The sequence below is a fragment of the Saimiri boliviensis genome, chromosome 7 (genome assembly GCF_048565385.1).
Source record: "Saimiri boliviensis isolate mSaiBol1 chromosome 7, mSaiBol1.pri, whole genome shotgun sequence".
In the NCBI taxonomy this organism is placed as follows: domain Eukaryota; kingdom Metazoa; phylum Chordata; class Mammalia; order Primates; family Cebidae; genus Saimiri; species Saimiri boliviensis.
The window spans coordinates 72,812,210-72,824,514 of NC_133455.1; the positions used below are offsets into that span (position 1 = coordinate 72,812,210).

Consider the following 12,305-nt stretch of genomic DNA (forward strand, 5'->3'; position numbering starts at 1 on the left):
ATTGTCTTGGTGAAAGCTATTAATATGCTAGAAGGAATTCCTTCAGGTCCCTTCCTCCCCATAATGAATTTTTTAAGGGCAGCATTCAGAATCAAGGTCAGCACACAAAGGCATCACTTGCCTTATGATATCAGTTAGAGGTTTTAAATCAATCTGACTCTGGTTTGAAAAGTTTTTTCATGTAAAAACTAGCCATAGCTAATTTCCGTTAAAAAAATTACAGTACGTATAATACAGGAGACCTAATGACATTTCCTCTCTTAAAGCAGTACCCACTGGATGGCCATAAATGTATGAAGTGATGGTCCTAAGGCACTGGGCACAACAGAAGGGGTTTCTGGACCATCAATGAGCTGTTTTCTGCCTTATGATATGTGACACTTTGTCTTCTTTTCTCCATTACCACCTTGGTTTCTTTTTCTTTTCTTTCTTTTTTGTTTTGAGTTGGAGTCTCACTCTGTCACCCAGACTGGAGTGCAGTGGCATAATCTCAGCTCACTGCAACCTCTGCCTTCCAGGTTCAGGCAATTTTCAGGCCTCAGCTTCCTGAATAGCTGGGATTACAGGTGCGTGCCACCACATCTGGCTAATTTTGTTTTTGTTTTTTTGTATTTTCACTATGTTGGCCAGGCTGGTCTTGAACTCCTGACCTCAAGTGATTCACCTGCCTTGGCCTCCCAAAGTGCTGGGATAAGGGTGTGAGCCACCATGTCCAGCTGGATTCTTTCTCTTTCGTGACATTTTCTCCCTTTTGGACTATTTAGCTTAGGTTAGCTTTTAAAATGTGTTTGTCTCAGTGAATTAAAACATTGAATTATATTGACAAGGGCTACTGACTTAAGTGAATATTATTGCATTCTAATTTTAAGAATACTATATACACACACACACACACACACACACACACACACACACACACACAATATATTCTGGCAGTTCAGCCAGGCACCTAATCCTCTAATCGACAAGCATTACAAAACGTGTGCTTTGTGCCTAGTGAAGAGTAGGCATAGTTGTTTTTTTGTTTGTTTGTTTGTTTGTTTTAATGAAAGCATATTTGGTTTTGATAAGGTGCTTGTTTTCTTTAATAATTGGAAATAGAAACTTAATATTAGTAAAGAAACTGGTTTAAAACAAGAAAAGAGGTAGAAGCGAAGTTAATTCCCTGTTGTGGAACTTGGTTTCAGGTGCCTGAGGCACAGAGAAGTAGAAATGTTTGTGTTTTCTGCAAGTACTTGAAAGTCCCTTGGCAAAGTGGGATTGAAGGAGGGAAATACCAGGCCACCATCTCTCTACCTTAGGCATGCAAAATGTACTTGCTTAATTCAAAGCACGAGGATGCATAGGTCACAGAGTCATGAATATTGACACTTGCAGTCTCAGAACTTTTCTAGGAAACACACATTATGAAGCAGAATTGTAGATTTACCTCACTTTAAACATGTCACATATCAAAATCTGATTTTACAAAACAAATAAGCATTAATAATTTGCTTTACAAAAATATTTACCAAGGATTATTTAAAATGGAAACTCTCCTAGCATATTTCATATGTGCTGGCTTTTAAATTATATTTCTCTTTATTTAAGTTCTGGGATACATGTGCTTGACGTGCAGGTTTGTTACATAGGTATACATGTGCCATGGTGGATTGCTGCACCTATCAATCCATCATCTAGGTTTTAAACCCCTCGTGCATTAGGTATTTGTCCTAATGCTCTCCTTTCCCTTGCCCTCCACCCCCCAACAGGCCCTGGTGTGTGATGTTCCCCTCCCTTTGTCCATGTGTTCTCATTGTTCAACTCCCACTTGTGAGTGAGAACACGCGGTGTTTAGTTTTCATTTCCTGTGTTAGTTTGCTGAGGATGATGGTTTCCAGCTTCATCCATATTCCTACAAAGGGCATGAACTCATTCTTTTTTTATGACTGCATAGTATTTTCATCAAGCTACCATTGACTTCCCTCACAGAACTAGAAAAAATTACTTTATCTTTCATATGGAACCAAAATAGAACCCATATAGCCAAGACAATCTTAAGCACAAAGAACAAAGCTGGAGGCATCACACTACATGACTTCAAATGGTACTACAAGGCCACAGTAACCAAAACAGCATGGCAGCATGGTACTGGTACCAAAACAGATGTACAGACCAATTGAGCAAAACAGAGACCTCAGAAATAACACCACACATCTACAACTATCTGATCTTTCATAAACCTGACAAAAACAAGCAATGGGGAAAGGATTCCCTACTTAATAAATGGTGCTGGGAAAACTGGCTAGCCATATGCATAAAACAGAAACTGGACTCATTCCTTACACCTTATACAAAAATTAACTCAAGATGGATTAAAAACTTAAAACGTAAAACCATGAAAACCCTAGGAGAAAACTTAGGCAGTACCATTCAGGACATAGGCATGGGCAAAGACTTCATGACTAAAACACCAAAAGCAATGGCAATATGTGCTAGCTTTAAATAATGGCAACTAACTAGGACTTTCAGGAGCACCTTGCAGAGAGGGAGGAGGAGCTCTAGTTGCACATATGAACTTGGTACCAACTTGCTTCTATGTGATAATGATCTGGATAAAGGGCATCCTCAGATGATCCCTGTTGGGCCAAGAGTTTAAGCCAAGTTTTAGAACCTGTAGTTTCTGGGCTGGTATGATTTCTGCTGTCATGACAGAACCAAAAACAGGAAGTCAGGCTCTGTCAGCTAGCTTCCTTTCTCTCTCTTTCTGACACTCAAGAAGGAAATACTATTGTTTCTTGATTTCAACTTTTCTCTAAATCTATTAGTAAAAAGGGGTAAAACAAATGATGTCTTTCCTTTGTCCTCTCTTGTATAAAGATGCCTTGAAAGGAGATAAAGTATAAGAAAATAAGGAAACCAAAGGGTATATAATAACTGTGTAAATTAATCTGAGAACTTATTTTTTAAAAATCTTAATTGTTTTATCTATGATGCACTTAGGAACTCAGATTTTTTAACTGTTTTTATTTCTCTTCCTCCTTACACTTTTAGTTCCCCAAACACTTGACCTTTTATATATTACTTTTGAAATAACATTTCCTTATAATTTGAATTATAAAATACTTGGGAAACAAACTCAAAAAACAAAGAAAAAAACTGTAATTCTGCCATTTAAAGGTAAGGTAAGCATTTTAGTATACATATTGACAATCTTTTTTTTTTTTTTTTTTTTTTTTTTTTTTTTTTTTGTGACAGAGTCTTGCTCTGTTGCCCAGGCTGGAGTGCAGTGGTGCAATCTTGCCTCACTGCAACCTCCGCCTCCTGGGATCCTGGGATCCAGTGATTCTCCTACCTTAGCCTCCCAAGTAGCTGGGGCTACAGGCACATGCCACCACACCCAGATAATTTTTGTATTTTTGGTAGAGATAGGGTTTTGCCACATTGATCAGGCTGGTCTTGAACTCCTGACTTCAGGTAATCTGCCTGCTTTGGCCTCCCAAAGTGCTGGGTTTACAGCTGTGAGGCACTGCTCCTGGACCATAATCTTTTATTTTTAAAATCATACAAAAATATATCAGTTAGCTATAATTAAAAAATACTACATAATGAGCTACCGTCAAACTCAGTGAGATACAGTAATACTGATTTTATTCTCATGTTCTTGGAAGAGTTCAGATTAACTGCATATTGGTTAGTTTGGACCTGGCTTGGCTAAAGCTCAGCTTCATACAGCAGTTCCAATTACACTTTGCTTCTCACTGAAGCTGGGCTCAGGTATGCTCCATGCATATTCAAGTCTGGGCTTAAAGACAGTGTATTAGCTGGGGCTGCCATAACAAAATATCATAGACTGGGTGACTTAAATAACAGAATTTATTTTCTCACCGTTCTGGAGGCTGGATATCAAAGATGAGGCTGCCAGCATGGTCAGGTTTCGGTGAAGGCTATCTTCCTGTCTTGCAGATGGCCACCATCTTGCTGTATGCTCACAGGGACTTTCCTCAGTGTGTGCACTCAGGGAGAGAGAGAGAACAAACTCGCTGGTGTTTCTCCTTATAAGGGCACTAATCTGACCATACCAGGACCCTATGCTCGTGATGTTGTCTAACCTTAATTACCCCTGGAGGTCCCATCTCCACCCTCCATCACATTGAAGGGTAGGTGTTCAGTTTGTGAATTTGGGGAGGACATAAATTATCAGTCCATAACAGGCAGCTCTTCTAATGGCTTTGCAGAAGCATGTGAGAGCAACAGCCATCACTCCAGCATGTTTCAAATCTGGCTTCACATCTGTTAAGATCCCATTGGCCAAAGAGAATCATCGAGGAGCCAAAAGTCAAGGAGTTGGGAATAGAAAAAGTATGAGGAGCAGCCTAGTTGCATGGCAAAAGGAATAGAATGAGGAGGGGTGAAGAACTGGGGTCAATAATTTTATCTACTGTGTATATGTATACATTTTCATTAAAATGATGATAGCAATATTGATTATTATGGCTAATATTTATGTACTAAGCTCTGTTGAGTGCGTTAGTGAACTCATTGAAACTTCAACCTTAGTCCAATAAACTAGAGAGTATGATTAGTCTCATGTTTATGGATAAGGAAATAAAAGCACAGAGAAATTAACTTGCTGCAAGTTCAGGGATGTAGACCGTGACAGGTTTGCTGTAGACTCTGTGTTCTTGGGTACTACATTAAGTGGTAAAAGCTCCTTTTTGCCCTCTTCTCATGCCGCTAATCCTATTCCACTTCTCAGAGGTGACTTTCTATCAATAGTTTGGGTTATAAACTTTAGATCTGTCCATGTGGAAACATACATATCTTTATTATATGTATGTTTGCACAAATACATATATGTTTGCAGATATAGCTGCATATATACGCAACCAATAATATAACAGTTGTGTACATATACATACATACAACTAGTTATACCCAACTAGTTAGTTGCTGTGTGTATATCTCTACATATACACAACTAGCATATGTATGTATATGTTGTATGCTGTGTGTATATATACAACTAACATATATACACACATATTTTACTTGTATATATTCTATACATATATAAATACGTTGTTTGTACATGTACTACATGTATATATACTTATACTACATGTATAGATACATACACAACTTTATAAATATATACACATATATGTTGTGTGTGTATATATTTACAGATTATATATACATATGTACAGACAAGTAACAAAATCAGACCACACTATACATATTAAATATTTTTATTTTTATTTTGACAACCATGTTTTTTCACCTCCAAGAATCTTTTCTTGCTCCTTTTTCTTGATAATCTGTTGGGAATACTAATTTTACTTTTCCTGGGTTTTTGTTCTTCTATTCTAGCTTTGGAGTTTGCTGCTTATTCTAGACCCAGGGAAAGCACAGTTATTATTTCTTCTTCTTGGTGCATCTATTTTTCTTAAAGATCGAAAAGAAATTTACGTTATTAAAACAAGCAGCGTTAGAAAGTGAAATTCAGAATTTACAAGTCTTTTATGATAAAAGAGGCCTTGAAGAGGGGTAGGAGAGGGGTTGAGTGAGTAAGAAGAGTGGCCTTTGCTGTGTCCCGTCTTCAGAAGTGCTGGGTCCTGCTCCTTACTCTTGCCTCTGTGGGCTGCTGCGGTCCATGGATCTAAACATTTGCAGTAAAAACTTTTCGCTACCAGGGTGGAAGGACTTGGCCAGCCAAGGAATAGCAAGAGTGCTCTGTGTGTGTGTGTGTGTGTGTGTGTGTGTGTGTGTGTGTGTGTGTTGGTAGAGATGGTCTTCCAGCTTTTTGGGGGGCTTTGGAAGCTCCCACAGCAGCACCCAGGACTAACGAGTCCATAGTCTTTCCTTTGGTGAGCTTGCTTCCACCTTCTGAGACAAAAACCATGCTCCACTCTCCTCTGAATAGGGCCTCTCCAGAATTCTGCAACTGTTTAGCCAAACTTCATTTGTTTCCAAGAAAAATATAGGTGCGCTTTCTTTCTGTCAATATTCGACTTTGTTTCACAACCCATCTTACCAGTTTAAGCTTTGGGATATGGGGGGAAAGTTTGAGAAGCAGATATATAAGGAACATCTGGCTCTACAGAAGAGGCTTAACTCAGAGGTTCAGGTTTCAAGCTTGTCGCGCTTTTTCTTTGGTGGATCCCAAAGTAGACAATGCAATATCAGTTCAGTATAAAATGCAACATGTAGTTCAGTAGAAAAATTATATATCATTTCCCCCGTCTTTTCATGAAATGTTTAATGATGGAGCACCACATGACTTGTCTCCCTGCGAGTGAATACCCTGGGAAGGAGAGAAAACTTTAAGTCCTTTATATACTTTATTTTTATTTGGCGTTTTGAACAGACAAATTAAAATCTTAGGGGATCAATTGATGTGGGGCTTAAGAAGACAGGTACATGTGGGAGGGAAGGAAATTAACATTTAGTATCTACTGGGTGCCAATTGTTAAGCTAGGGGCTTCGTAAGTGTTCACAAGATATCTCAGTCTTTACAAGAGGCAAGAAACATGCAGTTGTTGGTGTTAACAGCAGGATTCTTAACTCTTTGTCAGGTAACTGTGTAGCACCCTTCCGCTTGACTATATAAGGACCCTGTGACTTGTTTTGACCAAGTGAATGCAAGCAAATGTGATGCAAGCAAGGGCTGAAAAAATATTGTGTGACTGGTGTGGAAGTTAATTGCACAAATTGGGTCATTCTTAACATATCCAATTAAAATAGGGGTAAGAGATCAGGGAGAGAAAGCACTCAGGGCATGTAGCATGTCTTCAAGAGGTGATTTTCTGCAAGCATGGCTGCTAAAACTGCCTATTGTAATATAAAACTGGTTTTATCTAATGTTACCCAAACCACCTGCTGCTACTCTAAGACCAGTTCTGTCTACGGCTGTCACTCACCCATCAGAGCTTGCCAGCTCCCTAAAACTTTACCAATGCCAATGAACTTTCCTTCAAAACAATTCATATTTTTCCTTTTTATAAAACCTGCAAACTTCTCTTTGTCCTTTGGACATACAGAGGAATACCAGCTCTCTGTCTATGCCCCAGATTATAATTCTTGCTTTCCAGATAAATTGTTTTAAATTTAGAGATTGGTCTCTGTGTTTTATTTGACTTTGACACCGGGTTTGTTCTCTTTTAAAATCTTTGCCATGTCTTTAGAACAAGGCCAGGCTGGACAGCTGGAAGATGGGAGATGCATGAAGCAGAACAAAACGTCCCCAACTGTGCAAGCTGAGGCCATTTTAGATCAACTAGCAGGTAGTCTAGGCCTGGCCGAGCCAACCAGACTCATAAGCAGGCCAGCCTCATGGCAGGCACAGGGATGTGTACAACTAAGTCTGATTGACCTCAGCTCAATTGCCTGAACCCCATAGACTCATGAGCTAAATAAATGTGAATTGTTGTCTGCTACTGAGGTTTGGTGGTTACTTGTTGTGCAGCTTTATTGGGACAATAAATAACCAATACTGCAAGGTTTGTGTTATTAATTGTTTTTTTATAGATGAAGACAAAAAGCCTCAGAAAGGTTGATTAATATACCTAAGGTCACATAATAAAGTAGCTGGGTCACAGTGTGATGCAAGGTCTTCTGATGATCCCAAATTACATTCAAGGGATTGGAACCAGGAAAGAAGATAGGATAAATTCATAATTTTTAAAATAATAAGCTTATGCTCCTCCTGGTCCCAATGCTGATCCTTTAAAACATTGTCAAATATGAATAAAACCTAAAAGGGGATTAGCTTTGAGGAATGTAAAGCTATTAAAAAATGTAGCGTATTTCTTGCATTTACTACATTTGTTTTTCCTTTTACATACTTTAAGCTGAAATTGCTCCTCACTCGAGTCCTTGCCCCTTTCTATTTATGCCATGAAGACTAAGAAACAGCAAAAAAGAAACTCTTGCTTTTCTTAGGTGAAGAAAATAAGAGTGTTATGTAGTTTTCTCTGTTGGCACAAATGAGCAGATTGAGCATAAGTAGGAGATTCAGCATATCTCTTATTTCCCTGACACAGAAATAGTGCATTTGACCACTCTTTTTGTGTGTTTTAGTACATTTTTGTCAACAATCTTTTATTATATAAAAAAATCCCCATCTCTATTCCTTATAGAAGTTTTAAAATCATTTCACAGCTGAGTGGAACCCTAAACAGAGCTATCTTAGTGTAATGAAGCAGAAAACGATTGCTTCTTAACAAGACTGGTATATGGTGACAAACAGCTCATAAAAATCCCATCTGCCACAAAACGCCTCTATTTTAGTTCCCTCCTAATCTAAATAGTATATTTCCCATTTCTTTTCAGAAACAACAGAGGAAATATAAAGCCTTCACCACCATCAAATTGTCCTCTGACAAGAAAAGCACTTAGCTCTTAATGTACTGATGTGGCTCATTCATAGGACCACACATGTCTGGTGATGCCCTTTAAAACTACGCTTGCATTTCCTTTTACACTCCTTCCAAACTCACTCCCATCCCGTTCCCACCCCCCCCACCACTGCAGGCACCAAAAAAGTCATACAATAACACATGCCATTTTTGATGTTTTAACATCAAAGAATGATCTGTATATCAGTCAGCTTTAGATACTGTTTAGTAAAAACAAAAGACAACTCCAGAGTTTGCAGTGATGAAGAAATGGGACCATTTGCACAATCAAATGATTTTATGAAAAAACATTTGTATTTTGTGGGGAAGGTATTGTTATTGATTTTTACTTACGGACTTATTTCTACTTAGATGACAACTATGTTTATATGTATTATACATATATCTGTTTTCCTTGGGTGACTTTTGCAAAGGGATTTGCCATCCCCTACTAATTTCACATACTTAACCAAACACCTTTGTTTTTGAAACATTTAAGCTCAACTTGATGAATATATAAAATAAAAATTCCAGTGGTTTTGTTTAAAGCAAGACCATTCACCTTTGTACAGAAAATAAATATACTAGAAATTTTAACAGCTTTTCAAAATGCCATGTATCTATAGGTAACCTAGTATGACTTTTAAAATGTAAATGCATGACTTCGTGAAAGATTTTTTTTTTTTCAATTGAGAGCAGGTACTGTTTATTAAATGACCAGCTTAGAAAAGTAAGCATGGTAGACTCAGTTCATTCTTCTAATAAGCCTGTTGATCTGATCCTCCCTGTTGCCCACATCTCCACCTTCTACAAAATGGGTGGTCCTTTTCATCATTCTGCCTTGTGGAGAAGATAATCTGAAGGGCCACAGGAAGTTATTTGCTTCTTTGAAGCATTTTTCAACAGTATAGATCTCCTGAACTAGATCCTCCATGCAGATGATGCCATATTTTCCAAGAGATCAAGCAATCAGAGCGTTATCTCTCAAAGCAATTTGCTTCTTTTCTATTTTGCCATAACATGTTTGTAGATTAGTTCATTTATTGACTTCAGACTTGGGTACCCCATGCAATATATGGCTCTACAATCCTCTGCATGCTAATCGAATCCTTATTGAGCTTCAAAAAGTTTCCACTGAAGATTTGACAAAGACGAAGAAGGTGCGACACCTTTTGGACCTTTGGGCGCACACCATTGATACTTCTTATCCGGATGACAAATGCCAGTTTGGGTTCTGCAGGTACATAGAAGTTGCCAGCTTTCCTTGCCATCCTTGCCATTCAAATTTCAGTTCTGTACGTCTGCCTATATTCCTTGTGACAGTGCTTCACTTTTTCATAGATAACCTTCCTCCTTGCCTTTCAAAGCATCTTTTGGGCAAACTTCTTTCTCAGGCACTTGATCTTCAGCTCTGTGAAATTCCTTCCCTTTTTCTTAAGGGTTTCTCGCACAGCAGGAACCTCCTTCTTCTCTTCTACACCCTCCATGGTTCCAGCTGGAAAAAGAGCTGTGAAAGGTTTTTAAACCAACTTCTTTAGTTAGAATATAAAATACAATATTTAGTGACTTATTTAAATACTTATTTACTTTTAAAAGAAGCTGGGAAGTTTTCTTTGTAAGGACCAATGTAGACTGATATTTAAATGCATTTAACTTTCAAGTAGAACGATGTGAAATTTTTTGGTCTTCTGAAGATACTACTGGCTTCCGTGAACTAGCAGTGGCTCAGTTCCCATCTTACTTCACACCAGGTGGAGCTTTTTTCCCAAAGGATGTAGCACACTTGGTTTCCATCATGACTGTAATATTCACTGAGTGATTAATATGCCACTGACTCGGAGTATTTCACTTAACCTTACAGAAAATTTCTGAGGTCGGTATTATTACACTCCATAATGCAGAGGGAGATATGCAGGCTGAGAAAGGGGGAGGTCATGTGGGGGCCACACAGCTGGTCAGTGGCAGAACTGAAGTTTGATTCCTGGTCTCTTTCTATTAAGTTGTATTGCCTCATGAAATAGGCAGAGGGTTGAATGCAGCAGAAAGGGCACTGAATTAGAGTCAGGAAGCCTGGGCTTTTACATTTATTTCAGCCAGTGGCTGTGTAACTCTAGGAATGCCATTTTATGTTGATGAGAGGGTTGGACCAAATGCTGCCAAGGCTCCATCAAACTCATAGGTCTCTGATTTAAATGGGCATTGCTCTATGAAAGCATCCATACTGAAGTCGAGGAGTTCAGTAATGTCTGCTATGTGTATCAGTCAAAATAAAATGCTCCACTTCTTTGTCTGCTTAAAAAATATATTGCATTTTACTAAAAATCCAAATAGTTTGCTTATTCATTCTCCTGTTGATAGACATTGAGGTCATTTCCAGTTTGGGGCTATTCTGAATAAAGGTGCTAAGAACATTCTCGTGGAAATATTTTGTGAACATGTACACTCATTTCTCTTGGGTTTATAACTGGTGTGATATCTGCTCATTCAATACTTATTTACTGAGCAACTGCTATGTGCCAGGGACTGCTGTTAGCATTAGCAGTAAGATGGTGATTAAGCTGAAAAGGTATCTGTGCTCATGAGGCTAAAAATCTAATGGGAGGAGCAGGTGATAAACATAATGAAGGAAACGGGGAGAAGGAAATGATGTGAGGAAGAGTGAATAGGTGATGGTAGAGGTAGTGAGGAGGGAGCAGAATATTGCTATTTCACACACAATGGTCAGGGATGGCACTCTAAGATGACATTTGCATTAGTTCATTTTCACACTGCTGATAAAGACATACCAGATACTGGATAAATTATAAAGAAAAAGATTTAATGGACTTACATTTCCATGTGGCTGGGGAGGCTTCACAATCATGGTGGAAGGTGAAAGGCACATGTTATACAGCAGCTTGCAAAAGAGAGAATGAGAGCCAAACAAAAGGGGTTTCCCCTTATTAAACCATCAGATTTCATGAGACTTATTCACTCCCATGAGAACAGTATGGGGAAAACTGCCCCTATGATTCAATTATCTCCTACTGAGTTCCTCCCATGACATGGGAATTATGGGAGCTACAATTCAAGATGAGGTCTGGGTGGTGACATAACCAAACCATATCATTATTGAACTGAGAGCCACAAATAGTGGAAGAGCGGTCTTGCGAAGAGCCCACGGAAGAGCTCTCGGGTGGAGGAAAAACGTGATACAATATGGTAGAGTATAATCAATATTTATCAAAGATCCATAGAATTTCAGTCTCAAGAGAGTCCTTAGACACCACCTAGCCTATGCCTTTTCACTTTGCACATGAGGATACTTAAGGCTGCATTCTCAGTTAACAGTGAGGCCAGGAGTAGAACCACATTTCCTGGGTCCAGCTCCCAGCTCTTCTTCCATTAGCCTGTAACAGCCACCACTTCTGTCTTTCTTGATTGCTTTTTCTGTGCCAGACACTGTATTGGGCATGTTACTCCATTTCTCACATAAGCTTTACGATACCTTATGGTATAAGTGTTATCCCACCCTTTCTAATTACAAAACAAAGGCTCTGAGAAAGATTAGTAACTTGTCATTTAAGTTAATAAAGTTACTTGGAGGAAAACAAAGGTTTAGGGAAGTTTAGTCATTTGTCACATAATTTTAGAAAATAGTAGAGCTTAAATTTGACCTCAGATGAGTTCACCCCAAAGTCTGGACCTTTAATTGCTGAGCTACACAGTCATGTTAGTGTGTTTCAATGCAGGGGTCCATAACCCTCAGGTCACACAGCTGGAGATGATCAGCAGCAAGTGGCCAAGTGAGCGTTACAGCCTGAGCTCCACCTCTTGTAGTATCAGTGGTGGTGTTAGAGTCTCATAGAACCATGAACCTTTTTGTGAACTGTCCATGTGAGGATCTAGGTTGTGTGTTCCTTAATTAATGCTAATGTCTGGTGATCG

General features: G+C 38.7%; 1 pseudogene; it reads right to left on the bottom strand.

Annotated features, from left to right (window-relative positions):
* Positions 1-9,123: 9,123 nt before the first annotated feature.
* LOC120365063 (large ribosomal subunit protein uL30 pseudogene) lies at positions 9,124-9,865 on the bottom strand (annotated as a pseudogene).
* Positions 9,866-12,305: the final 2,440 nt, after the last annotated feature.